This window comes from Toxotes jaculatrix, chromosome 6 (genome assembly GCF_017976425.1).
Source record: "Toxotes jaculatrix isolate fToxJac2 chromosome 6, fToxJac2.pri, whole genome shotgun sequence".
Classification (NCBI taxonomy): domain Eukaryota; kingdom Metazoa; phylum Chordata; class Actinopteri; family Toxotidae; genus Toxotes; species Toxotes jaculatrix.
Window position 1 is genome coordinate 26726224 of NC_054399.1, and position 26333 is coordinate 26752556.

Below are 26333 nucleotides of genomic sequence, written 5' to 3' on the forward strand. Positions count from 1 at the left end.
TCTGTTTAAAACCCCAAATTTTCACTCTCCCAACTGACTTATATGGGGGAACTTCAAATGCTCATAACTCCAGAACCCTAGGTCCTAGAGACTCAAGGGTGGTACCGTTGGACTCGGGGTGCACACAAATGGGGGGGTAGGACAAGGTCCCATGTCTCTATCTTTCTCCGTTGAGGATCGGTCAAAACTGACTCTGGTTAAAACCCCAAATTTTCACTCTCCCAACTGACTTATATGGGGGAACTTCAAATGCTCATAACTTCAGAACCCTAAGTCCTAGAGACTCAAGGGTGGTACCGTTGGACTCGGGGTGCACACAAATGGGGGGGTAGGACAAGGTCCCATGTCTCTATCTTGCTCCGCTGAGGATCGGTCAAAACTGACCCTGGTCAAAACTCCAAGCCCTGTACATTCTTAACAACCGTGAACACAAACTTCAACTTGACAAAAAGTACCACAAAAAGGGGGGTCCAAACCACTCCTAGGGCTCTGAAATGTGTTCCTAAACACTTTCTGGGGGAACACTTTTGGCCTTTCACACTTAGGCAGATTTGCACTCTCCCAACTGACTTATATGGGGGAATTTCAAATGCTCATAACTCCAGAACCCTAAGTCCTAGAGACTCAAGGGTGGTACCGTTGGACTCGGGGTGCACACAAATGGGGGGGTAGGACAAGGTCCCATGTCTCTATCTTTCTCAGCTGAGGATCGGTCAAAACTGACTCTGGTTAAAACCCCAAATTTTCACTCTCCCAACTGACTTATAGGGGGGAACTTCAAATGCTCATAACTCCAGAACCCTAAGTCCTAGAGACTCAAGGGTGGTACCGTTGGACTCGGGGTGCACACAAATGGGCAGAGGTGGGACCAAGTCATTGTTTTGCAAGTCCCAAGTAAGTCTCAAGTCTTGGCCCTCAAGTCCCGAGTCAAGTCCCAAGTCAAGACAGACAAGTCCCGAGTCAAGTCCAAAGTCAAGATTGACAAGTCTCAAGTCAAGTCCAAAGTCCTACACTTTGAGTTTCAAGTCCTTTCGAGTCCTTTTAACCACACAGCAATAATATATTATGTAAGAGGTAAGCATATTAAACAGATGTCAGAACATCCCTTATAGCCACACATGAACTGTATTGAAACTACTCTTAATTACTCATATTATTAATATCAATCTTAACATTGTGTGATAATATATTTTGTATCTTAGTGTGTTACGTTGCAGCACGTAGACCAGCAACTCACGTGTGCAAGCTAACTTGTTTTTTCGTCAATGGACTGCTAGAGAGTAAGAACAACGAGCAGTATAACTTTGTTTTCCTGTCGGAAAAATCCGTCTGACAGCAAGCTAAAACGGTACACATATTCTTAATATAGCGCACATTTAAAGTGACCTTGATTTTATTAGGTTTGCCTCTTTGTAGGTGGCTAAAATATGCGTTGCTGCTAACCGCCATCTACTGTGTGATACCTTGACTAATGTTATGTATAAGTACCTCAACCATAGCCCTGTTAAAAAAATACTTAACAAAGGTATGAATAAGGGAGTGAACTCGCAGTAGACGCAACAAATTACCGTGTTTGCAATGATTTAGCTACACAGCAAAGAAAAAGCTACTTAGCCAATAAATGTAAGCTTTCATTCAGAACTTACCTTTCTTTGTGCAACTTTAGATGTCGAACGAAGTTCGAAGTTGTTGCGTCTCCATCTGTAATCTTCGAGCCACATGTTTTGCATACTGCAATTCGTTTTTTATTGACCACCTCGTAGTTTTTATACCCGAACAAAACTATCTTTGGTATCATTTTTTCCAGCTAGCGCGCTGTTTGACAGTCCGTCTTCATTGGTTGTCCTGCAATTTGATTGGATGGATGCTGTCGGATCAAAACAACGTTGATCTAATTTGATTGGATGTTGTGCCGACAGCACATACACACACAGACGCACACATACAAAGAAAGATACAGAGCGTTCCTTAATAACATCCTTTTTAATCTTTGGGTTTTTGAGGAAAGTAGCAAGTCTTGTCGAGTCAAAAGGCTCAAGTCCAAGTGAAGTCACAAGTCATTGATGTTAAAGTCCAAGTCGAGTTGCAAGTCTCTTTACATTTTGTCAAGTCGAGTCTAAAGTCATCAAATTCATGACTCGAGTCTGACTCGAGTCCAAGTCATGTGACTCGAGTCCACACCTCTGCAAATGGGGGGGTAGGATAAGGTCCCATGTCTCTATCTTGCTCCGCTGAGGATCAGTCAAAACTGACCCTGGTCAAAACTCCAAGCCCTGTACACTCTTAACAACCGTGAACACCAACTTCAACTTGACAAAAAGTACCACAAAAAGGGGGGTCCAAACCACTCCTAGGGCTCTGAAATGTGTTCCTAAACACTTTCTGGGGGAACACTTTGGGCCTTTCACACTTAGGCAGATTTTCACTCTCCCAACTGACTTATATGGGGGAACTTCAAATGCTCATAACTCCAGAACCCTAAGTCCTAGAGACTCAAGGGTGGTACCGTTGGACTCGGGGTGCACACAAATGGGGGGGGTAGGACGAGGTCCCATGTCTCTATATTTCTCAGCTGAGGATCGGTCAAAACTGACTCTGGTTAAAACCCCAAATTTTCACTCTCCCAACTGACTTATATGGGGGAACTTCAAATGCTCATAACTCCAGAACCCTAAGTCCTAGAGACTCAAGGGTGGTACCGTTGGACTCGGGGTGCACACAAATGGGGGGGTAGGACAAGGTCCCATGTCTCTATCTTGCTCCGCTGAGGATCGGTCAAAACTGACCCTGGTCAAAACTCCAAGCCCTGTACATTCTTAACAACCGTGAACACAAACTTCAACTTGACAAAAAGTACCACAAAAAGGGGGGTCCAAACCACTCCTAGGGCTCTGAAATGTGTTCCTAAACACTTTCTGGGGGAACACTTTTGGCCTTTCACAGGCAGATTTTCACTCTCCCAACTCACTTATATGGGGGAACTTCAAATGCTCATAACTCCAGAACCCTAAGTCCTAGAGACTCAAGGGTGGTACCGTTGGACTCGGGGTGCACACAAATGGGGGGGGTAGGACAAGGTCCCATGTCTCTATCTTTCTCAGCTGAGGATCGGTCAAAACTGACTCTGGTTAAAACCCCAAATTTTCACTCTCCCAACTGACTTATATGGGGGAACTTCAAATGCTCATAACTCCAGAACCCTAAGTCCTAGAGACTCAAGGGTGGTACCGTTGGACTCGGGGTGCACACAAATGGGGGGGTAGGACAAGGTCCCATGTCTCTATCTTTCTCCGTTGAGGATCGGTCAAAACTGACTCTGGTTAAAACCCCAAATTTTCACTCTCCCAACTGACTTATATGGGGGAACTTCAAATGCTCATAACTTCAGAACCCTAAGTCCAAGAGACTCAAGGGTGGTACCGTTGGACTCGGGGTGCACACAAATCGGGGGGTAGGACAAGGTCCCATGTCTCTATCTTGCTCCGCTGAGGATCGGTCAAAACTGACCCTGGTCAAAACTCCAAGCCCTGTACATTCTTAACAACCGTGAACACAAACTTCAACTTGACAAAAAGTACCACAAAAAGGGGGGTCCAAACCACTCCTAGGGCTCTGAAATGTGTTCCTAAACACTTTCTGGGGGAACACTTTTGGCCTTTCACACTTAGGCAGATTTGCACTCTCCCAACTGACTTATATGGGGGAACTTCAAATGCTCATAACTCCAGAACCCTAAGTCCTAGAGACTCAAGGGTGGTGCCGTTGGACTCGGGGTGCACACAAATGGGGGGATAGGACAAGGTCCCATGTCTCTATCTTGCTCCGCTGAGGATCAGTCAAAACTGACTCTGGTTAAAACCCCAAATTTTCACTCTCCCAACTGACTTATATGGGGGAACTTCAAATGCTCATAACTCCAGAACCCTAAGTCCTAGAGACTCAAGGGTGGTACCGTTGGACTCGGGGTGCACACAAATGGGGGGGTAGGACAAGGTCCCATGTCTCTATCTTTCTCCGCTGAGGATTGGTCAAAACTGACTCTGTTTAAAACCCCAAATTTTCACTCTCCCAACTCACTTACATGGGGGAACTTCAAATGCTCATAACTCCGGAACCCTAAGTCCTAGAGACTCAAGGGTGGTACCGCTGGACTCGGGGTGCACACAAATGGGGGGGTAGGACAAGGTCCCATGTCTCTATCTTTCTCAGCTGAGGATTGGTCAAAACTGACTCTGTTTAAAACCCCAAATTTTCACTCTCCCAACTCACTTACATGGGGGAACTTCAAATGCTCATAACTCCAGAACCCTAAGTCCTAGAGACTCAAGGGTGGTACCGTTGGACTCGGGGTGCACACAAATGGGGGGGTAGGACAAGGTCCCATGTCTCTATCTTGCTCCGCTGAGGATCGGTCAAAACTGACCCTGGTTAAATCCCAAATTTTCACTCTCCCAACTCACTTATATGGGGGAACTTCAAATGCTCATAACTCCGGAACCCTAAGTCCTAGAGACTCAAGGGTGGTACCGTTGGACTCGGGGTGCACACAAATGGGGGGGTAGGACAAGGTCCCATGTCTCTATCTTGCTCCGCTGAGGATCGGTCAAAACTGACCCTGGTCAAAACTCCAAGCCCTGTACATTCTTAACAACCGTGAACACAAACTTCAACTTGACAAAAAGTACCACAAAAAGGGGGGTCCAAACCACTTCTAGGGCTCTGAAATGTGTTCCTAAACACTTTCTGGGGGAACACTTTTGGCCTTTCACACTTAGGCAGATTTGCACTCTCCCAACTGACTTATATGGGGGAACTTCAAATGCTCATAACTCCAGAACCCTAAGTCCTAGAGACTCAAGGGTGGTACCGTTGGACTCGGGGTGCACACAAATGGGGGGGTAGGACAAGGTCCCATGTCTCTATCTTTCTCCGCTGAGGATCGGTCAAAACTGACCCTGGTTAAAACCCCAAATTTTCACTCTCCCAACTGACTTATATGGGGGAACTTCAAATGCTCATAACTCCAGAACCCTAAGTCCTAGAGACTCAAGGGTGGTACCGTTGGACTCGGGGTGCACACAAATGGGGGGGTAGGACAAGGTCCCATGTCTCTATCTTTCTCAGCTGAGGATTGGTCAAAACTGACTCTGTTTAAAACCCCAAATTTTCACTCTCCCAACTCACTTATATGGGGGAACTTCAAATGCTCATAACTCCAGAACCCTAAGTCCTAGAGACTCAAGGGTGGTACCGTTGGACTCGGGGTGCACACAAATGGGGGGGTAGGACAAGGTCCCATGTCTCTATCTTTCTCCGCTGAGGATCAGTCAAAACTGACCCTGGTTAAATCCCAAATTTTCACTCTCCCAACTCACTTATATGGGGGAACTTCAAATGCTCATAACTCCAGAACCCTAAGTCCTAGAGACTCAAGGGTGGTACCGTTGGACTCGGGGTGCACACAAATGGGGGGGTAGGACAAGGTCCCATGTCTGTATCTTGCTCCGCTGAGGATCGGTCAAAACTGACCCTGGTTAAATCCCAAATTTTCACTCTCCCAACTCACTTACATGGGGGAACTTCAAATGCTCATAACTCCAGAACCCTAAGTCCTAGAGACTCAAAGGTGGTACCGTTGGACTCGGGGTGCACACAAATGGGGGGGTAGGACAAGGTCCCATGTCTCTATCTTGCTCCCCTGAGGATCGGTCAAAACTGACCCTGGTCAAAACTCCAAGCCCTGTACACTCTTAACAACCGTGAACACCAACTTCAACTTGACAAAAAGTACCACAAAAAGGGGGGTCCAAACCACTCCTAGGGCTCTGAAATGTGTTCCTAAACACTTTCTGGGGGAACACTTTGGGCCTTTCACACTTAGGCAGATTTTCACTCTCCCAACTGACTTATATGGGGGAACTTCAAATGCTCATAACTCCAGAACCCTAAGACCTAGAGACTCAAGGGTGCTACCGCTGGACTCGGGGTGCACACAAATGGGGGGGTAGGACAAGGTCCCATGTCTCTATCTTGCTCCGCTGAGGATCGGTCAAAACTGACCCTGGTCAAAACTCCAAGCCCTGTACACTCTTAACAACCGTGAACACCAACTTCAACTTGACAAAAAGTACCACAAAAAGGGTGTCCAAACCACTCCTAGGGCTCTGAAATGTGTTCCTAAACACTTTCTGGGGGAACACTTTGGGCCTTTCACACTTAGGCAGATTTTCACTCTCCCAACTCACTTATATGGGGGAACTTCAAATGCTCATAACTCCAGAACCCTAAGTCCTAGAGACTCAAGGGTGGTACCGTTGGACTCGGGGTGCACACAAATGGGGGCTAGGACAAGGTCCCATGTCTCTATCTTGCTCCGCTGAGGATCGGTCAAAACTGACCCTGGTTAAATCCCAAATTTTCACTCTCCCAACTCACTTATATGGGGGAACTTCAAATGCTCATAACTCCAGAACCCTAAGTCCTAGAGACTCAAGGGTGGTACCGTTGGACTCGGGGTGCACACAAATGGGGGGGGGTAGGACAAGGTCCCATGTCTCTATCTTGCTCCGCTGAGGATCGGTCAAAACTGACCCTGGTCAAAACTCCAAGCCCTGTACACTCTTAACAACCATGAACACAAACTTCAACTTGACAAAAAGTACCACAAAAAAGGGGGGTCCAAACCACTCCTAGGGCTCTGAAATGTGTTCCTAAACACTTTCTGGGGGAACACTTTTGGCCTTTCACACTTAGGCAGATTTTCACTCTCCCAACTCACTTATATGGGGGAACTTCAAATGCTCATAACTCCAGAACCCTAAGTCCTAGAGACTCAAGGGTGGTACCGTTGGACTCGGGGTGCACACAAATGGGGGGGTAGGACAAGGTCCCATGTCTCTATCTTTCTCAGCTGAGGATCGGTAAAAACTGACTCTGGTTAAAACCCCAAATTTTCACTCTCCCAACTGACTTATATGGGGGAACTTCAAATGCTCATAACTCCAGAACCCTAAGTCCTAGAGACTCAAGGGTGGTACCGTTGGACTCGGGGTGCACACAAATGGGGGGGTAGGACAAGGTCCCATGTCTCTATCTTTCTCCGTTGAGGATCGGTCAAAACTGACTCTGGTTAAAACCCCAAATTTTCACTCTCCCAACTGACTTATATGGGGGAACTTCAAATGCTCATAACTTCAGAACCCTAAGTCCTAGAGACTCAAGGGTGGTACCGTTGGACTCGGGGTGCACACAAATGGGGGGGTAGGACAAGGTCCCATGTCTCTATCTTGCTCCGCTGAGGATCGGTCAAAGCTGACCCTGGTTAAAACACCAAGACATGTACACTCTCAACAACCCTAAACACCAACTTCAGCTTGACAAAAAGTACCACAAAAAGAGGGGTCCAAACCACTCCTAGGGCTCTGAAATGTGTTCCTAAACACTTTCTGGGGGAACACTTTTGGCCTTTCACACTTAGGCAGATTTTCACTCTCCCAACTCACTTATATGGGGGAACTTCAAATGCTCATAACTCCAGAACCCTAAGTCCTAGAGACTCAAGGGTGGTACCGTTGGACTCGGGGTGCACACAAATGGGGGGGTAGGACAAGGTCCCATGTCTCTATCTTGCTCCGCTGAGGATCGGTCAAAACTGACCCTGGTTAAATCCCAAATTTTCACTCTCCCAACTCACTTATATGGGGGAACTTCAAATGCTCATAACTCCAGAACCCTAAGTCCTAGAGACTCAAGGGTGGTACCGTTGGACTCGGGGTGCACACAAATGGGGGGGGGTAGGACAAGGTCCCATGTCTCTATCTTGCTCCGCTGAGGATCGGTCAAAACTGACCCTGGTCAAAACTCCAAGCCCTGTACACTCTTAACAACCATGAACACCAACTTCAACTTGACAAAAAGTACCACAAAAAGGGGGGCCCAAACCACTCCTAGGGCTCTGAAATGTGTTCCTAAACACTTTCTGGGGGAACACTTTGGGCCTTTCACACTTAGGCAGATTTTCACTCTCCCAACTCACTTATATGGGGGAACTTCAAATGCTCATAACTCCAGAACCCTAAGTCCTAGAGACTCAAGGGTGGTACCGTTGGACTCGGGGTGCACACAAATGGGGGGGTAGGACAAGGTCCCATGTCTCTATCTTTCTCAGCTGAGGATTGGTCAAAACTGACTCTGTTTAAAACCCCAAATTTTCACTCTCCCAACTGACTTATATGGGGGAACTTCAAATGCTCCTAACTCCAGAACCCTAAGTCCTAGAGACTCAAGGGTGGTACCGTTGGACTCGGGGTGCACACAAATGGGGGGGTAGGACAAGGTCCCATGTCTCTATCTTGCTCCGCTGAGGATCGGTCAAAACTGACCCTGGTCAAAACTCCAAGCCCTGTACACTCTTAACAACCGTGAACACCAACTTCAACTTGACAAAAAGTACCACAAAAAGGGGGGTCCAAACCACTCCTAGGGCTCTGAAATGTGTTCCTAAACACTTTCTGGGGGAACACTTTGGGCCTTTCACACTTAGGCAGATTTTCACTCTCCCAACTGACTTATATGGGGGAACTTCAAATGCTCATAACTCCAGAACCCTAAGACCTAGAGACTCAAGGGTGCTACCGCTGGACTCGGGGTGCACACAAATGGGGGGGTAGGACAAGGTCCCATGTCTCTATCTTGCTCCGCTGAGGATCGGTCAAAACTGACCCTGGTCAAAACTCCAAGCCCTGTACACTCTTAACAACCGTGAACACCAACTTCAACTTGACAAAAAGTACCACAAAAAGGGTGTCCAAACCACTCCTAGGGCTCTGAAATGTGTTCCTAAACACTTTCTGGGGGAACACTTTGGGCCTTTCACACTTAGGCAGATTTTCACTCTCCCAACTCACTTATATGGGGGAACTTCAAATGCTCATAACTCCAGAACCCTAAGTCCTAGAGACTCAAGGGTGGTACCGTTGGACTCGGGGTGCACACAAATGGGGGCTAGGACAAGGTCCCATGTCTCTATCTTGCTCCGCTGAGGATCGGTCAAAACTGACCCTGGTTAAATCCCAAATTTTCACTCTCCCAACTCACTTATATGGGGGAACTTCAAATGCTCATAACTCCAGAACCCTAAGTCCTAGAGACTCAAGGGTGGTACCGTTGGACTCGGGGTGCACACAAATGGGGGGGTAGGACAAGGTCCCATGTCTCTATCTTTCTCCGTTGAGGATCGGTCAAAACTGACTCTGGTTAAAACCCCAAATTTTCACTCTCCCAACTGACTTATATGGGGGAACTTCAAATGCTCATAACTTCAGAACCCTAAGTCCTGGAGACTAAAGGGTGGTACCGTTGGACTCGGGGTGCACACAAATGCGGGGGTAGGACAAGGTCCCATGTCTCTATCTTGCTCCGCTGAGGATCGGTCAAAAGTGACCCTAGTCAAAACTCCAAGCCCTGTACACTCTTAACAACCGTGAACACCAACTTCAACTTGACAAAAAGTACCACAAAAAGGGGGGTCCAAACCACTCCTAGGGCTCTGAAATGTGTTCCTAAACACTTTCTGGGGGAACACTTTTGGCCTTTCACACTTAGGCAGATTTTCACTCTCCCAACTCACTTATATGGGGGAACTTCAAATGCTCATAACTCCAGAACCCTAAGTCCTAGAGACTCAAGGGTGGTACCGTTGGACTCGGGGTGCACACAAATGGGGGGGGTAGGACAAAGTCCCATGTCTCTATCTTGCTCCGCTGAGGATCGGTCAAAACTGACCCTGGTTAAATCCCAAATTTTCACTCTCCCAACTCACTTATATGGGGGAACTTCAAATGCTCATAACTCCAGAACCCTAAGTCCTAGAGACTCAAGGGTGGTACCGTTGGACTCGGGGTGCACACAAATGGGGGGGTAGGACAAAGTCCCATGTCTCTATCTTGCTCCGCTGAGGATCGGTCAAAACTGACCCTGGTTAAATCCCAAATTTTCACTCTCCCAACTGACTTATATGGGGGAACTTCAAATGCTCATAACTCCAGAACCCTAAGTCCTAGAGACTCAAGGGTGGTACCGTTGGACTCGGGGTGCACACAAATGGGGGGGTAGGACAAGGTCCCATGTCTTTATCTTTCTCAGCTGAGGATCAGTCAAAACTGACTCTGGTTAAAACCCCAAATTTTCACTCTCCCAACTCACTTATATAGGAGAACTTCAAATGCTCATAACTCCAGAACCCTAAGTCCTAGAGACTCAAGGGTGGTACCGTTGGACTCGGGGTGCACACAAATGGGGGGGGGGGGGGGTAGGACAAGGTCCCATGTCTCTATCTTGCTCTGCTGAGGATCGGTCAAAACTGACCCTGGTTAAATCCCAAATTTTCACTCTCCCAACTCACTTATATGGGGGAACTTCAAATGCTCATAACTCCGGAACCCTAAGACCTAGAGACTGTGCCCTGGTGACTGCAACATTACAGCTTTGCACAGGATTCAACAAATCAAAGAGCACCGGCAGGTCATCCCCCAAAACCACTGGAAAAGGCAAGTTATCTGTAACTCCCACATTTAGCAGATAGCTCTGTCCTTGCACTTCCACATAAACATCTGCCGTGGGATAAGACTTCTCATCACCATGTACACAGGAAATGGGGATTGTCTCAAGAGTGCAGATGGTATTAGCTGACACATATTTTCTGTATACAAGAGTCTGAGTACTGCCTGTATCAATCAGGGCTCTGAGGTTTTCTCCATTTATCTTTACATCAGTCGTTTTCATGGATTGGTTACCCTGAGGCTTAATGTCAACACTTTGTCGTGGTACAAAACACATTTGAGTGAGCTTAGCTGGATTCTTTGGGCACATTGGTTTAATATGGCCTTCCTGTCCACACAGATAACAAATGGGTGTTTGGCTAGAAGCCCTTCAATCAATAGCACCTGTTGGTTCTCCTTACCGGAGGCTTACCCACGCCTGCTGATGACCTCTGGTGGTGTTGAGGGGGTGCAGGCTTACGGCTATCCTTCCCCGCCTTCCAGGTATGGTTACTCCATGGCTGATTCTTTTTCCGAGCAGCCACAAACACATCAGCTAGAGTGGCAGCTTCAGCCGCTGACTTTGGACCATGCTCTTTTACCCAAACCTGGAGTTCAGGAGACAACATTCTCAAGTACTGTTCCATAATGATTATTTCACCAATTTCTTGGACAGTTTTACCTTGCGGTTGGGTTCGCTTCCCGTACAGCTCTTTCAGCCTCACATACAACTCCTTGGGGCTCTCATCAGGTCTGACATCTAGAGAGCGGAACCTCTGCTTGTAGGTCTCAAGGTTAATATCATATTTTTTCGAAATAGCAGCTTTGACCTCATCATATTCAAGGGAATCATCCACATCCATATTAACATAAGCTCCTCTGGGTTTGCCAGTCAGGAGTGGAATGAGTCGGAAAACCCAGTCAGATCTTGGCCACTGACATGCTGCTGCAATCCTTTCAAATGCAATGAGAAAGTGTTCAACATCATCATTTTCTGTTAATTTTTCTAGTCTGGGTTCGTGAGATAATTGAACCTGGCTTGATGGATTATTGGCAGAGTAGTTGGGCTCCGATGAGCCTGCAGCTTGGGCCTGCTGGAAATCGTTACCTGAATCAGGAGTCTCCAAAGGGTGTGTAAAAGTCTGAACCGATTTTGAAGTGCTTCATACCGTTGCTCCTGCCGTGTAACTTCCTCCTTTCGTTCCATCTCCCGGGCCTCCTGCAACTCTTCCTCCCCGGTGCATGCCTTCACAAAATGGAGGGGAAGACAAAAAAGTAAAAAAAATGCCTGTGTCCTCAACTGGCTGATCCCATCGCTGCCACCAAATGTAAGGGACCAAGCTGGCAAGCACGAGGACCACAGATGAATTTCTTCAAAAAGAGGGTTTTATTTACCCCAAAAAAGATGCAAAGAAATATTTTAACCAAAATATAACAAACTTGGATCCCTAAAAGAGTTCAACCTAACAGAACTATACTGAAAGAAATACAAAGTCAAGTAACTGAACAGACCAACTGACAAACAGAAGACAAACAGACCTACACACTGAAAAACAAAGGACACATGTATAATGGTTGATAAGGCCATTATCCTAACAAAAAGGGGGATTTACAAACAACAAACATGACAACAATAAACAAAACCAGACAATCAGCCTGTCAGTAATGAATATCTTTAACTACTAACTAAACAATCCAAATCAACAACTAACAGTCTAAAGAAATAATCAACTATACAAACTAAATCCCTAATTTCCCCCCATGATGTGGCATCCACTTGGTCCAGCCCAGTATGGCCGCTCCCTCCATATAATGGCTGCACTTCTATGGGCAGCCCCTTTTGGACCCAGCCTCACAGGACACCACTCAGCAACACCAGTGGCACCAGCAGCAAAAGCACTCTCTGCACTAGTAACTCAAACAAACCAAAAAAAGAATGAACCATTTAACCCTCGGGGTACACACAAATGGGGGGGTAGGTCCCATGTCTCTATCTTGCTCGCCTGAGGATCGGTCAAAACTGAACCTGGTTAAAACTCCAAGCCCTGTACACTCTTAACAACCGTAAACACCAACTTCAGCTACACAAAAAGTACCACAAAAAGGGGGGTCGAAACAACTCCCATTTTTATGACATTTTGAGGCCTTACTATACTATGACCATTTTTATGACATTTTGAGGCCATACTATACTATGACCGTTTTTTGGCCCATTTTGAAGCCTTACTATACTATGACCTTTTTTTTTTTTTGCCCATTTTGAGGCCATACTATTTAATTTACTATCAATAATAATGTAAAAATATGTAAAGAATTAATTACTAATGTATTTTTTATTTATATATAAATAATCTTCATTTACTCCACATAAAAAATAAATAATAAAAAATACAAAAAAATATTTAAAATTCAAATTTTAACAATATTAAACTTTCAGCTTTTTTCTTTTAAACAAACAATTCTCAGGTGCCTGTGCAGGTTGTTTGTGGAGCCGGCTCTATATGAAATTCTTTTCTTGCAGACACTACACTCTGCCCTTGTATTATCAGTATAACTGAAATGGTTCCAGATTTTGTTTCTTTCCTTGGTGTCACTCATTTAACTATACCTTTCTAATGCGTCGATGTTGTCTTTTCTTGTAGCCCCTAGCTCTCTCTCTGCCCCTCCTGCTCTCCTGTTCATGTGCTACTGCTGCTGCGAGTGTAACTACCGCCCCCCTATTTAGTTATTTTTGTAGTTACAGTGGGATTTTGAATATGAAGAGTAATGTCTAGTGGAAATACAAGGAGTCCTGTGACAACAAGAGCTGTAACAGGAGTAACCCAAGGAATTGTAAAATTAACTTGCTCCTCAACAGCCTATATCAACTTGACTGTGACCTTTGACTGACATAACTTTTTCATGTTAAATAACAGCTTGTTTGTTTTAAACCATGCTGGTTCCATTTTTCCTGACCTTATTTTTTAACTGACAGAAGTACAGCTGCATTGTTTTAGACAGACTCAAAAAAAATGTGTATCTGTCCTTTAATGTCAGAGGAACATACTCCAATATGTTTTGCCTGGACACTGTTTAAAATGACAGCACACTGAGAGTGAGCTGCCACAGTCAGTAGGTCAAAAGATCAGTTACAGCTCTGGTTTTCAGAAGCTAATGGCCATTGGTGTACTGTTCAAATGAATCATAAAATTAACATACACTGCATTCTGTCTCTCTTTGTATCTTCTCCTTTCCATGTGTGCAGCAGTGGACAGCCATGTGAGAAGCACCTGCATGTGATTGGATACACAGACACCAACTTCAACAGTGGAGCCCCTCCTCCCCGGCCTAGAGATCTGGACCCATCCTGCTCTCTCTTCCAGTGTTATATTACCAAGGAGGGTCAGGTGAGCTCCAGACCCCTGTGGATGTCAGCTGGTGGTGTGGGTGGAGGAGCATCAGGAGGCTCCAACAGGAGGCCCAGCAGCAGCCTGGAGGTGGGGGACGGTTTGCTCCTCCAGGAGCTGGAAGTGGCAGCTAACAGGAGGGAGAAAGAAGCGATCCTGCTGGCCCACTTCAGCATCCCTAACTGTGTGAGCTCTGAGCAGAGCTCAACGGTAGGAGAGGGTGACCTGCTGCTGGGAGAGCCAGAGCTGCCAATCATTCTAGATGGGCGGGACGAGAGTGGCAGGAAACACCAATAACCACAATGATTTCACATAGAGTTGGAGAGCTGAGAGCAGCTGCTCATCAGATGGGATAACTTAGCAGACACCATTGGTTTGATTCCAACTTAACATGGATAATATGCTGAACCACTTTGTGACTAAACACAGGAAAAGAAGACGTTTAGTTCACTGAGATCAAAGAATTTTAAATGACTTATAGGTTACTTTTTATAGTTTTAGGAAATAGATTGGGTATCAAACTGGTTCCTGATAAAGGAGCTTGTTTTGACTGACTGACACTGTCCCCCATGGAGGAATTTCCTAATAAATTCCTGATAATCGTTGTGACCCCTGAGCTTTTAGTCTCACCAGTTCCTCCTGGAGGAACCCGAGACATTCCCAGGACAGAGGTGTAGTTTTTTCTGTCGATTCTGGTTCTAACCATGGGGTCACCTACTGAATGGATGTGCCCAGAAAACCTCAAAGGGAACAGACCCAGAAGGCATGTCCCATGCCAGACATATGTCCTCTGCTGCAGCAGTAACAGGCGCAACTGTTAAGCACCTTAAAGAAAGATGCAGTTGTTTAATAAATGTTCCCTGTGTCCTAAATCACTGCACTGATGTTATAAATCCTCTGCGTTAAGATTAAGGGGAATCTGGGGATTAAACTGCTTAAACAGTTTACACTGTCAGGACTGAGGTTCTGAGATTAACTGAATACAATAAATCATAGTTAGACGACACTTGAAAAAAAAAAACCCTTTATTTTCACTACACCTTAAGTTAAGTTAAGTTGCAATAATTTAAATAAAAAAGTAGCTTTTGTATATGTATTAAAACAAATGTTTTTTTTTCCTTACGGAGCCACAGCTTCAAATGTTTCTGCAGCTTGTAGCCTTATGTCTGTTTGTTATGTAAACATGAATTATTGCTAATGTTGAGTCTGCAACTGGTCTGGAACAGAAAGAAATGTCCATTGACATTGCCTGTCAAAGGAGAGTCCTTTCACCTGAACCAAGTCTCAGGCTGAGACACTGAGTATTGCTTTTGTTGTCTTTAGCTAGAGTGCACAAGTTTTCACTGGCTTCTACGAGTCAGATCTAACTGAGGGAGGGCTGTAATGGGGGTGGGGGGTCAGGAGTGGGAAGCACCACTCCTTGTCTTTGAAGGTGTCTCACGATGTCCAGGATGGAATCGAGCTCCACACGGAAAGCCTCCAGCTCTCTGCTCTTTTCCTGAGCCAGATGCTTCCAGTGCTCCACCTCTGACTGCTGATTAGCCTCCAGCACCTGCCATGACCCACTAATCACCTGCAGGCACAGTTACTGAGGTAAGATGGTGGGGAGTAGGCTTGGTACTTTCAACACCATGTGACATTTCCAGGAGCAAGCGATGAGCAAATTGGTGGATTTAATTTTCATTTGATAAGCAAATGTATGGCAGCATGTTTGTAAAACACTGTGAAAAACCAGGCAGGTTATGGGAAGCTCTGTGTCATAGCTTGTTGAGTTTCTGTAGAGAAAAAGCTCCAAAACGGCCCCAAAAAGCACCTAAAAAATGACTTTTCATAAAGCAGCAAGCAATTACAGGGTAAAGGTAAAGGTGTGTGGCCTGGGTACCTGCTTCAGCTCCTTCTCTCTGTGCTGGTGTCTGAGCTCCATGTTGAGGATCTTCCTCTCCAGGCCACAAAGGAGTTTCACCTCAGGGCTCTGAGCTTCTTTAGCTTCCTTCAGCTCTTTCAGCAGTCTGGTCAGCTATACACAAGGTGGAAACAGTGACTTCATGTTAAAATGACAAGAAAAAAAAATACAAACCAAAATAATTAACTTTTCCCTCTTGGATCTAATGAAACATGATAATTCAGTGCAACAGATACACACTTATTTTGAAATAGAGACAGAGCACACATTATCCACTAACTGTAATCTAAATGCTGACCCTCTAACATTGTCCATTGCCATTTCTCCTCCTCTCCTCCATTCCTAGCTGTCCTATCTTCAGGGAGTTTTTTCTTGCCACTGTCGCCTTAAGTACTTGCTCTGAGGTCAGACTCTGGGTCTCTGTAAAGAGCTTTGAGACAATTTTGATTGTGGAAGGAGCTATATAAATAAAATTGAATTGAATTGAAAACCTCAGGAACACCCATATCTGCAAATGCACTGAGTCCAAGTGTGAAGAGGTGTGGAAACACATTGCAGCTTTGAGTTACAGACTATAAACCAAAATAGCAAATGTTTGGAAATATTGTTTCTGAACGATCTTTCTACTTTAGACCTCTGTAGAAAAGAATATTCCCAGCTGGTGCTACAGCTGCTAAAATATGCTGCTAATACACTCAAACTCCCCCATTCCCTCACATTTTCTTTTTCTTTACTTTACTTTCATTTAAATATGTTGCACATAGTGTTGTCATTTCATAAGCGCATTCTGATGTGTATCTGGTGCTTGGAGTCTACAGATTTTATTTTGCTAGAACATGTTTTTTTGTGTGAACCATCCCCAACTCTCCACCTCCTGCTCACCTGCTTCTGCAAAGCGTTCTCTCGGGTCCTGGATATTGCCAGTGCCTCTTTAGTTCCCTGCAGCTCTTTTAGTTGGTCTTGCAAATGTCTCATCATTATCTGCAGGTACATGTAAAGTTTAAAGCAACAGAAACATGTTCAGGATTTCCTGATGTGGAAATGAGCCTGGTTGGTTAGTGATCCTCTGCTGTACCTCCTGAGTGTTGAGCTGATTGGCCTGTTCAGCAACCTTTGAGGACGAGTCCTCCAGGGCGTGGGTGATACGCAGCTGGTCTAACTCCCTGAGGTGCTCGGCCTTCATAGAGGACAGCTGCTCTGCAGATTGCTCCTTCAGCCTAAAAGACCACATTATATCCTGATGTCCACTCACACTGATGCTCTGCAGGAAAAACATCTACTGTATGTGTTTGCACAGAAGCTCATACCTGCAGAGCTCCTCCTTGGCTTGCGCAGCCTCAGCCTTTAACGCCTCCTTCTCCTGCTCACTCTGCAGCTGCAGCAGCTCCACGCGCTGCCTCAGAGCCTCGCTCTCCTGCAGAACCTCAGAGATGTGACTCCCTGTCAAAGGGACACAACATTAAAATGAAATATCCAAATATCTTATATCTCATTCAGCTGTTTAGTCATTCTGCCTTTCCTTTTTAATGTCAGGGCACAGTATCCATTGAAGCATGTAAAAGCTGACCATAACAAAATGTCCACACCTGCAAAGACAGTGGGTTGGTAGGTCTTCTCATACTGAGCAGCTGGGAAAGTTTCCTCCACTCCACATGTCTCTCTCGCAGTAGCAGAGCAGGGTGTCTTTGTTGGGCCTGGCTGCCGTTTGGTCTCTGTAGAATGGGTTTCTGCTCGTGAGTTGGGGATGGACAGCATGCTCCTCCTCTCCTTCTGCAGCCTCTCCACGGTGCGGCTCAGCTCCCGAATGGTTCGCGTTTTGGCAGCAAGCTCGTGGTTCAACCGCTCTATCCGAACTCCAAACGCTGCCTCGGTTTGACGCTGGTGTCGGCTTGGACTCGGCTGGACCTGCAGGGGGAGGGGTTTACAATCAGGTTGCACGGGCAGGTAAGATTTGGCTTTTGCTTAATCCGATTCAAGTCAGAAAAAAAGAATATTTATAGTCATATTTCTCTCAACCTTTTCTCTCTAAAGGTTGTGTTTAACAAACCCTTCATTGTCACACCACAGACCAGCCTGTAACAGCGTGCTAGAACTACTGTAACAGTTTTTATTAACCTACCTTGTTTACGAGCTGCTGCTGAAGAGACTCAACCTGGCTGTGAAGGGCTTTTTCTTTCTCTTGGTGGGTTTCCTTCGCCCCCTGTAGCTCCTCCTCCAGAGTTTGAACCTGTGACATCCACGGCTTTGTCTCAGGTGCTGAGTTTGCTGCTTCAACCTGCTGTTTCTGCTCCAGCTGCTGCTCCAGCTCTGAGATCTGCTGCTTGTAGTGCAGCTACACAAAGCAACACAAAGGCACATCCAGTTACTGGAAGAATCTCATGGACTTTATTTTTCATTTTTGTGTTATTAATTTTATCTCATTTCAAACCTCCTCGCCTTTTGCCCACTCTATTGTGCTGTAGATATAAGTGTAACAAAATGCTGCTTTGATAACACTAAAATATTTTAATTGTTGAGTAAACACTGGCAAGTTACTACCACACAGCTCAGATATTACAATGTTGACAAAACCCACCTTGTGACAAAATGTACCTTCACTCTGTGGAACCGTTGTTCCATGGCCCTCAGACTGTGTTTGGCCTTTTCATCACGGTTCTCCAGCTCCGCTTCCAGACGCTGAATCCTCCGCTCCAGCAGAGTGGTGATGCGGCCGGGCGGAGACGTCTTAGCAGCGTCGGCGTGCTCCTTGCCTCCAGCACTAGCTGCGGCGTAGATAAGAGCAGGCAGGAAGTTTGGGTTTCTGTGTCTTAGTATCTTCACCAGCTCCTTCACCTGGTAAAGAGAGAAAGACTCTTTAAACTATGAAGAGACATAAACCTGTGAGGGGGGGGGGGGGGGCTTGTTTGTTTGTTTGTTGTGAGAAACCTGTCTCTCCAGGTCCTGCATCTTCTTTGTTTCCACCGATTTCTCTTTTGTCTTTCGGAGCTGCTCGCTGCTTCTTTTTCAGTTTTCAGTTTTTCCACCTGAAATAAGGACGACCTGTTATCTCCAACACAGCACACAAGGTTAGACTGAGAAAGTGTAAACTGTCTTTCAGCTCCACATTATAGCTGATAGCACAAGGTTTCTGCTCCTTTTACAGCTGGTGATGACAAAACACTACAAAATGCATTTGTGTTCAGCAGGCACTGGACCCACACACACTGTCCCAGCACTCTGGAAAAAAACAAACAAACAAACCTAAAAAATACACTGTTTCCCTGCTTGGAGCTCAGATTAATCCAGTGTTGGATCCCAGGCAGTTTGCATCCAAGCAGAGGAGGAGCACTGATGGTGCTGTTAATTCCACCAAACATTACGTCTTGTACAAACTGCAGTGAAGATTATAGAGAGGAAAGAACACCAGTCACTGCAATCACTCTATGAGCCTTTACCTTCTGGGAGATGGTTTAAGGTACCAAAGGCAAATCTTAACCGATACAATAACTCAGCCTCTAATGTATCTGTTTGATGCTGAGCAGGTGTTGGGACAGTGGGTTTTTTTTACAGCTTCTGCTGAAAACAGCTGCCCGAGAACGGTGAGACTGAATCAGAACAGTAGAGTTGTGGGTCAGACAGTTAAACAATGAACTGACACTCACCATAAAGCTCCATAAAGCAGGAGGGAGCTGCAGATTCAGGTGGTGATTCTCACTACGAGAAACCCCTTTTACCTGTTACATTGTTGTTAGGTAGGAAGCTGGTACGCTGATTACTCAAATGTTCAACAGCAGACAAGATGTTGTGTCGGTCAGGACACAGGTAAAGAAGTACAGGATTTGGAACAGTGCTCCAGTTGTATTTATTGCTCTTTGATGTTCACAGCATCACAGTAGTCTAAAATAAGCAATAAAACAGCATTCAGCTAATTCATCGACACACACACACATTATACCGCCTCATTAAATGCAACTAAGGAGCACACAAAAAATATAAACAACTTAACATGGGCTCAAATAAAGTTCTACATCAAACATACAACCTCCTCTCATTTCCCTCTTTCAATATAACGCCACATGACTTTACTGTTCACATAGAAATGAACCGACATGTAAATACACGAGTGAACTTCATGCAGCCTTACGACGCCGCGACGTGCGGCGGAAAAATACACAGTGCTAACTAGCATAGCGACTCGGTAATAAGTAAACAAACTTAACAATACGACACAGCAACACTCACGTTTCATCAGCGACTTGAAACTGGAAACATCAGCGGCTGGAACTGCAGGTACTATCAGGATTATGTGCGTTATAGACTGACTATTAACTATCGAAGTACACTGTCCTCGGATTATGCGCGTCCTTGTCGCGGCAGAACAGAAACGTCGCGCGATGACGTCAACGTCGCATCACGTGATCGCACACGGGGGGTGCTGAAGCTTTCTAACAATTGTCATACAGCTATTTGAAAAAAATAATGAATCATAACTGAAGTACTTCAGTATGTTCAATCAGTTCCATTCAGGGACTCCAACTGAGTCCTCGACTCATCCTGGGGATAATGAAAGCAAAGAGGATGCACCTGACCATGTTCTCAAAATTTCTAAAAGCACGTTTTCACTATGGGTTACTGAGTGTCTACTGATGGGCAAAAACGGAAGTTTTATTCATGTACAGTTCAATCTACAACAAAATAAAGTGTTCAAAAAGTTACTTCCTGAAGCCTCTGTATTCTTTTTTCCAACCCTACACATAAACACTATGAACTGACGTGATAACCCAGTGAAATGAAGACTTTGTATACCTTATCCTGAAGGTAAATGAAATGAGAATTAGTATATAAACATCATGTGACTGCTCAGCCTCACCTGCTCTTTGAGCTGGTTTATCTCTGCTGGCAGCCTTCAGTCTGCCAGCGTCTCTGTCCAGCAGCTCCTGGTTCTCAGCAAACCACTGCAGCTTCTTCTTCAAGGCCGACACTTCCTCTCGGTGCTTGTCCTCCAATACACGTATCTCAAAGGTCTTATCACCTGGCACATTTAGGATGGATACACGTTGTACAAAGATCACTTATGCACATACAGTAAAAAAAAAAGGGTCTTATAAAAACTGGGATCTGCTTCTAATCTTTTAACATCCAAGTTTTCTGTGGTCATTCCACCTCTAGCCCTGTCTTGTATCCAGTCTTACCTGAAGTGGAGATGGCCTTGGCTTTAGCCAGGTCTCTCTCTTTCTTCATCAGCTGCAGGTCTACCTCCAGAGCCTGCTTCTCCTGTTTCAGTCTGTGAATGTCCTCAGACAGCCTAGCCTCATTCCTCTGCACACAGACACATATTTTTATAAGAGATAAGTGATGGGGCTGAAACAGATTGCCATTCAAACAGTAATTCAGTGATAGTGGGATTTACCTGAAATGTATGTACTTGAGCTAACAAGTCTGCAATGCGTTGAGTGTGATCCATCAAACAGATATTTCCCACAGGCCTTGGGGTTTTACGCAGCTGCTCCCTGATAAACAAAAACCATAAAAACATTTAAAAACCATGTGTAAAGTTTCCTAATTGGGCCAGTGTTCATTTTGAATGGAAATTTTTATTTTGTAGACACGTACAAACAATAATGTACCCTGAACCCACCTTGTGAAATCCAGCTCACTCAGCAGCCTCTGGTTTTCCTTAAACATGGCCTCCTCGTTGGCTTTACTCTTTGCCTGCTGAGCCTTCAACTGCAAGTACAGCTTCTCATTCTCCTGTAAAGTACCTTAGTTTTACTGTGGTGTAACAGTGCAAACATTAAAAAAAACACAAGAAGAAAACAAAAAATGTATGTGGTGCTTCAAAGCTGTGTCCTGTTCTGCCGGGCTTCGGATTATCAGGATGCTTTTTACTTTACTCGCACCACTCTTTGATTACTGTGATGATGGAAGCTCCTTAGTGATCACAAACTCAGCACTGTCTCATTAATCTTACTTTCAGTGTGTGACAATGCTCGAGATCTAGTCATGTGATAGTAACATGATGAGTGTCAGGCCACCATCTGGCTACCATCACTTTGGGGGGAGAGGCATGTTACTCAGTGGTACGCTACAGAAAATTTTTAATTTCTCTGTTGCTTCTGTCTTTTCATATAATCCCAGACTGACTCAGTGATGTGGGGGCCATATCATCTGCTGCAGGACTCCGTGTTCTTGTTGCTGATCATACACCTCACTAATGGTATTTCATGATGGATAAGAATCTAAATGTCTAAAATTGTTTTTGCACAATGCTGTATACAACCCCAGAAAGTTATTTGCCTGAATAACCTACACTACAAAAACAATTTTCAGCTATTTGAATTTCACCACTGTTAAACACTTGTTTAAAAAATACCATCATTTTGACTTTGTTGTAAAACAGCGACGTCACACGCACAGGAGTCGCCCTGATCCGTGCTGAGAATTAGAGTGGGAAGCTTCATAAAAGACTTTCAGTCACAAGGTTGTTCTGCAATCATAGTTTTAAGTTATTACCCCAATATTAGTATTATGTTCTATTTCTGCCAGTAGATCCCTCTAAATCCTACACTAGTCCTCTAAGGACAGACATGAGCACTGAGGACAGTCAAAGTAAGAGAGTTCAGGGAGACAAACCTGCTGGTAACCTTTTATGAGCGCCTCCTGCTCTTTCATTTCTTTATCTATCTGTTGGAGTTTTTACTCTGTTGCAGGGTCTGTGGCCTCGGCCCATCTCCTCCTCTGACTGGTTCTTTCTGCACTTCGTAGCTGAGGAGTCAAAAAAAGAAAAAACCAACAACACAGCTTATTTACTACATATTGATGTACCACTGCTACTACAAGGCATGACCGGCCACTTCTGTTGTATCTGATTCAGAGTTCTTCAGCACTGACCATCTGCAAATCTGTCTTTCAACAAGCAGTAGAAGCACAGTGTGCCTGCAAAACACAGCTGAAAATAGATGCAAAGCTACTATCATATACATATACTATCAGGGCTTTAGTTATAACCTTGTTTACGTTCCTTTCCTTGTTTCTCAATCCTTAACCCTGCATTTTTTATGAGCTTTGTTGAGCTGTTATGTCCTGTCAGGTGTGTTTTTCAAACCAAAGTCTGTAACACCCACACTAAAGTGATCACACAAAACATCACCCTGAGCCTAACTCCAGTCTCAACCATCTGTTGCTCTTTCAGCTTCTACAGTAACTCCAGCTTTGCCTTGGCTGCATGCTTTGGGTCACTACTATGCTGGAGTCATAAGTCACGTCCAGTCTCAGGTCACATCCACTCTGGAACAGATATTCTTCAAGGACATTCATCATTCCCTCAAGATAAGGGCAGAAATGGCAGTTTTATCCATTTAAAATTCTATTCGATAAATCTACGACACAACAAAGTGGGCAAAATACTTGACTGAGAGTCTCACAGGTGGTTGTGCTTTTAAACGCTGACAAATATTGTGAAAAAGTGGCAACAGCACTACAACCATTCACTGTTGGATATTCACCCTTGAGGGTCCTGCTACAGCTAAACCTGAGAATGAGGTGTTCTGAATGTTGATAATTCATAGTCCAACTTACAGCAAATAAAATAGTCTACAGCCAACTGCCCCTGCGCTAAATCACACAGTGTGGTAAACACACAATATGTGACACAATATGAATTTCAAAGGAATATTTTTTAAAACAAACAAGTAGCTGATTCATATTTTGTTTTGAAAGTTTGTGTGTTGTGAATGTTTGCGCACCTTGCTTTGCAGCAGGTAGTTCTGCTGTCTGAGGGAGTCGAGCTTCTCTGCTCCTCCTTTCATCATTTGTATCTCCCTCTCCTTCTGAGCCAGCTGGACTCTCAGCTCGTCCACCAAAGAGCTGCCCTCATCCCTCTGCAAGTCAGACATCAACACCAGTATCAGATGAAGTAACATAATACTGTTACACGATGCAATCGTTCAGAAGGATTCAGTAGCGCAGCAACGTTCACATGATCGTTCGCTGGCATCTCACCTGCAAACACTGACAGTTAGGGCTGAGTGATGAATTTAATTCATTTGATTACTTTGCATTTGCACTTTAAAAACAGAGATATTAAAATGTATATATACAGGTTACTTTTAGTCTGTCATGAATCACGACAGTCTCGCAAACTCTGATGAGACTGTCTCCTCGTCACACTCTAAATACTGTGTCCCCACCCTGAAAAACAGAAACAGTGATCCTCCACACCATCTGCATGGATCACCAAGCGGTGAGAATACTGAGTATACACTGTCCTGATTATGTAAACTTTAAGTTTAAATCTGCACACTGACAATATTTTTGCAGGGATTTCATATTTTAAGTATTTTCTTACATTGTTCTTCGGAGGACTGTGTGTCAGTCTGGTGTCCTGGTGACTGCTGGTGTCTATCTGCTGCTGGAGGACAGCCACTAAGGACTGAACAGATGCCACCAGCTCACTGCTCACCTTCACATCTGCCTCAGATAATCAGACAAAAGTCATTCAGTGCCTTTACATAAAAAAAAAAACACACACACACACTGACTCCAAAGCTCCACAACTGGCTCCTGCAGGCACGCAGGGCTTCAGAAATCAAAATCAAACTTCAATGGCAACTGAACATAAATAGGATAAAAAAAATTTGCATAGCTTTAAAGCACAAGAACAAAACATTAAACAATGAAATGTGCAAGAAATAAAGGGGTTGAATATTTTGTATAGCATCTGTATCATGGTATAATATATAACAGTATCATCAGTATAAGACAAATCCTCATCTTGAATTATCAGAGCAGTTTTGGTAACTTGATGATTTGCATGTGAGGGTCACTAATAACCTGTGTAGTCATCTTTGTCTTGGCTCTTCGCGGACTCAGCTTTTGACGGACTCTGTGGAGAACGGGTTTTGGCTGTAGCAGCAGCTCTACTGGTCCCCGATGACTTGGAAGTTGCTGCTGTTCTCCCCTCTATTTTTCTGCCTCTCCTAGGGGCCACTGTGGGCTTCTTCACTGAAGATGTAGAAGGGTGAGAAATGGTGGAGCTACGGAAGGCCTGGGAAAAATGTCCATAATTATTATTATTAGTAATTAAACCATGGTTAAACAATACTGTAATTAAATATTTTACAGAAAAAAAAGGTTTTCTTGCTTCCAAAAAAAAAAAAGTTCATTGGTACATATTGGTGTTGGTCCAGCTTCTATGTATCTAAGCAGCATCTAAGCCTATTTTCAGCCAATGTCACTCTAACATTAGATAAATTTGAACTGTTTATGCTCTACACAATTAGCCTATTCTAAGTAACGGTTAATTTTCTAATATATATATTTATATAATTTTATGTTTCCATAATGTTATCTGCTGAAACGGAGAAGAGTGTGAATTTTGTCCCACCATTTGTTTCCTAACGTTGCCAGCCTCAGACGACATGTAAGAAGAAGACTTGTAGTGATCCTCCATCAGCCTGTCCACTTCCTCTCTGATGCTCCATGTCAGGTCATGGTTGGGATGGTCTGAGGAGCTGGATGGGTGGCTAGTCGGTTCCTTGGCTCCCTTTATTCCCACGACAGGGTCAGTCTTTCCTGGTTGCTTCACTTGTGACTCTGTCACATCTGGGAAAGTCCTTTCCAAGGAGCAGCATGTTTTCTCTTGGTAAAGTTCCACAGCACTGTAAGTAAAACTTGTGTTACTGTTGTAACTTTCTTTTAACTAAATTCAGGTTTGGAGCTGAAAGAAAGGGTTTTTTTGAGGCACTACACTCAACAGTCCCAAAACAGTTTGCCCCCAGTTCTGAACACTGAAAACATTCTTTCTATATGTCTGTACAGGATGTTGACCTTTTCTTTTGCCTGTGGGTTTAGAGATGGCAACAAGTGCATTTGTCAGACTCCTTTTACAAAGGAAGAGCTTTTGCAAGAAGGAGATATACTAAAGGTCCCGCAGGCCACCCTGAAGAAAAACAGAATATGTGCCCTGAAAGTCTGCTAATGTCACTTGCTAATTAAATACTGAACTTTAGCCAGTGTTTTCAGCTTCTGGTTCTAACTCATCTTAAACTGAAATTATATCCAAAAAAATCTCATTCACAGACTTCAAACTGTAAAGTCTTGGATACATCTTGAATTTGAATTTCAGACTGAGCAAGGCCCTGGGCCCCTATTTATGTGGACAACTGAGTTATCAAGATTAGACTGCTGATGATTTGACATGAGTGCATAATGTCCCCAAATCTGAAAATCCACCAATCTGAGATACTTTATGTGAAAACTGGACCAACCTGTGAATGATCAAACTAATGTTTTGTGATGTGACCATTTTGAATAACTCAAAGATTTAGTCCTAACCAGATAGGCTGGAGGGTGAACCCTCTGATATGGTCCCTCTCTGGGCGGATGGGCCTCATCAGCTCCTCTGCAGTGGGTAGATCTAAATACAAACACATAATGATTATTCCACATAGTTCACTCCGGTCTTGATATGAGCCACGTAAAAACCTGAGCGCAGAGGATGTGGCCTCTTTCTGAAGCTGCCTCCTT

General features: G+C 44.6%; 2 pseudogenes; both read right to left on the bottom strand.

The window, feature by feature from the left end:
* The window catches only part of LOC121182857, a 149431-nt pseudogene extending 138030 nt beyond the window's left edge, over positions 1 to 11401 (bottom strand).
* Positions 11402 to 15287: 3886 nt separating this feature from the next.
* LOC121182858 overlaps positions 15288 to 26333 on the bottom strand; it is an 87698-nt pseudogene continuing 76652 nt past the window's right edge.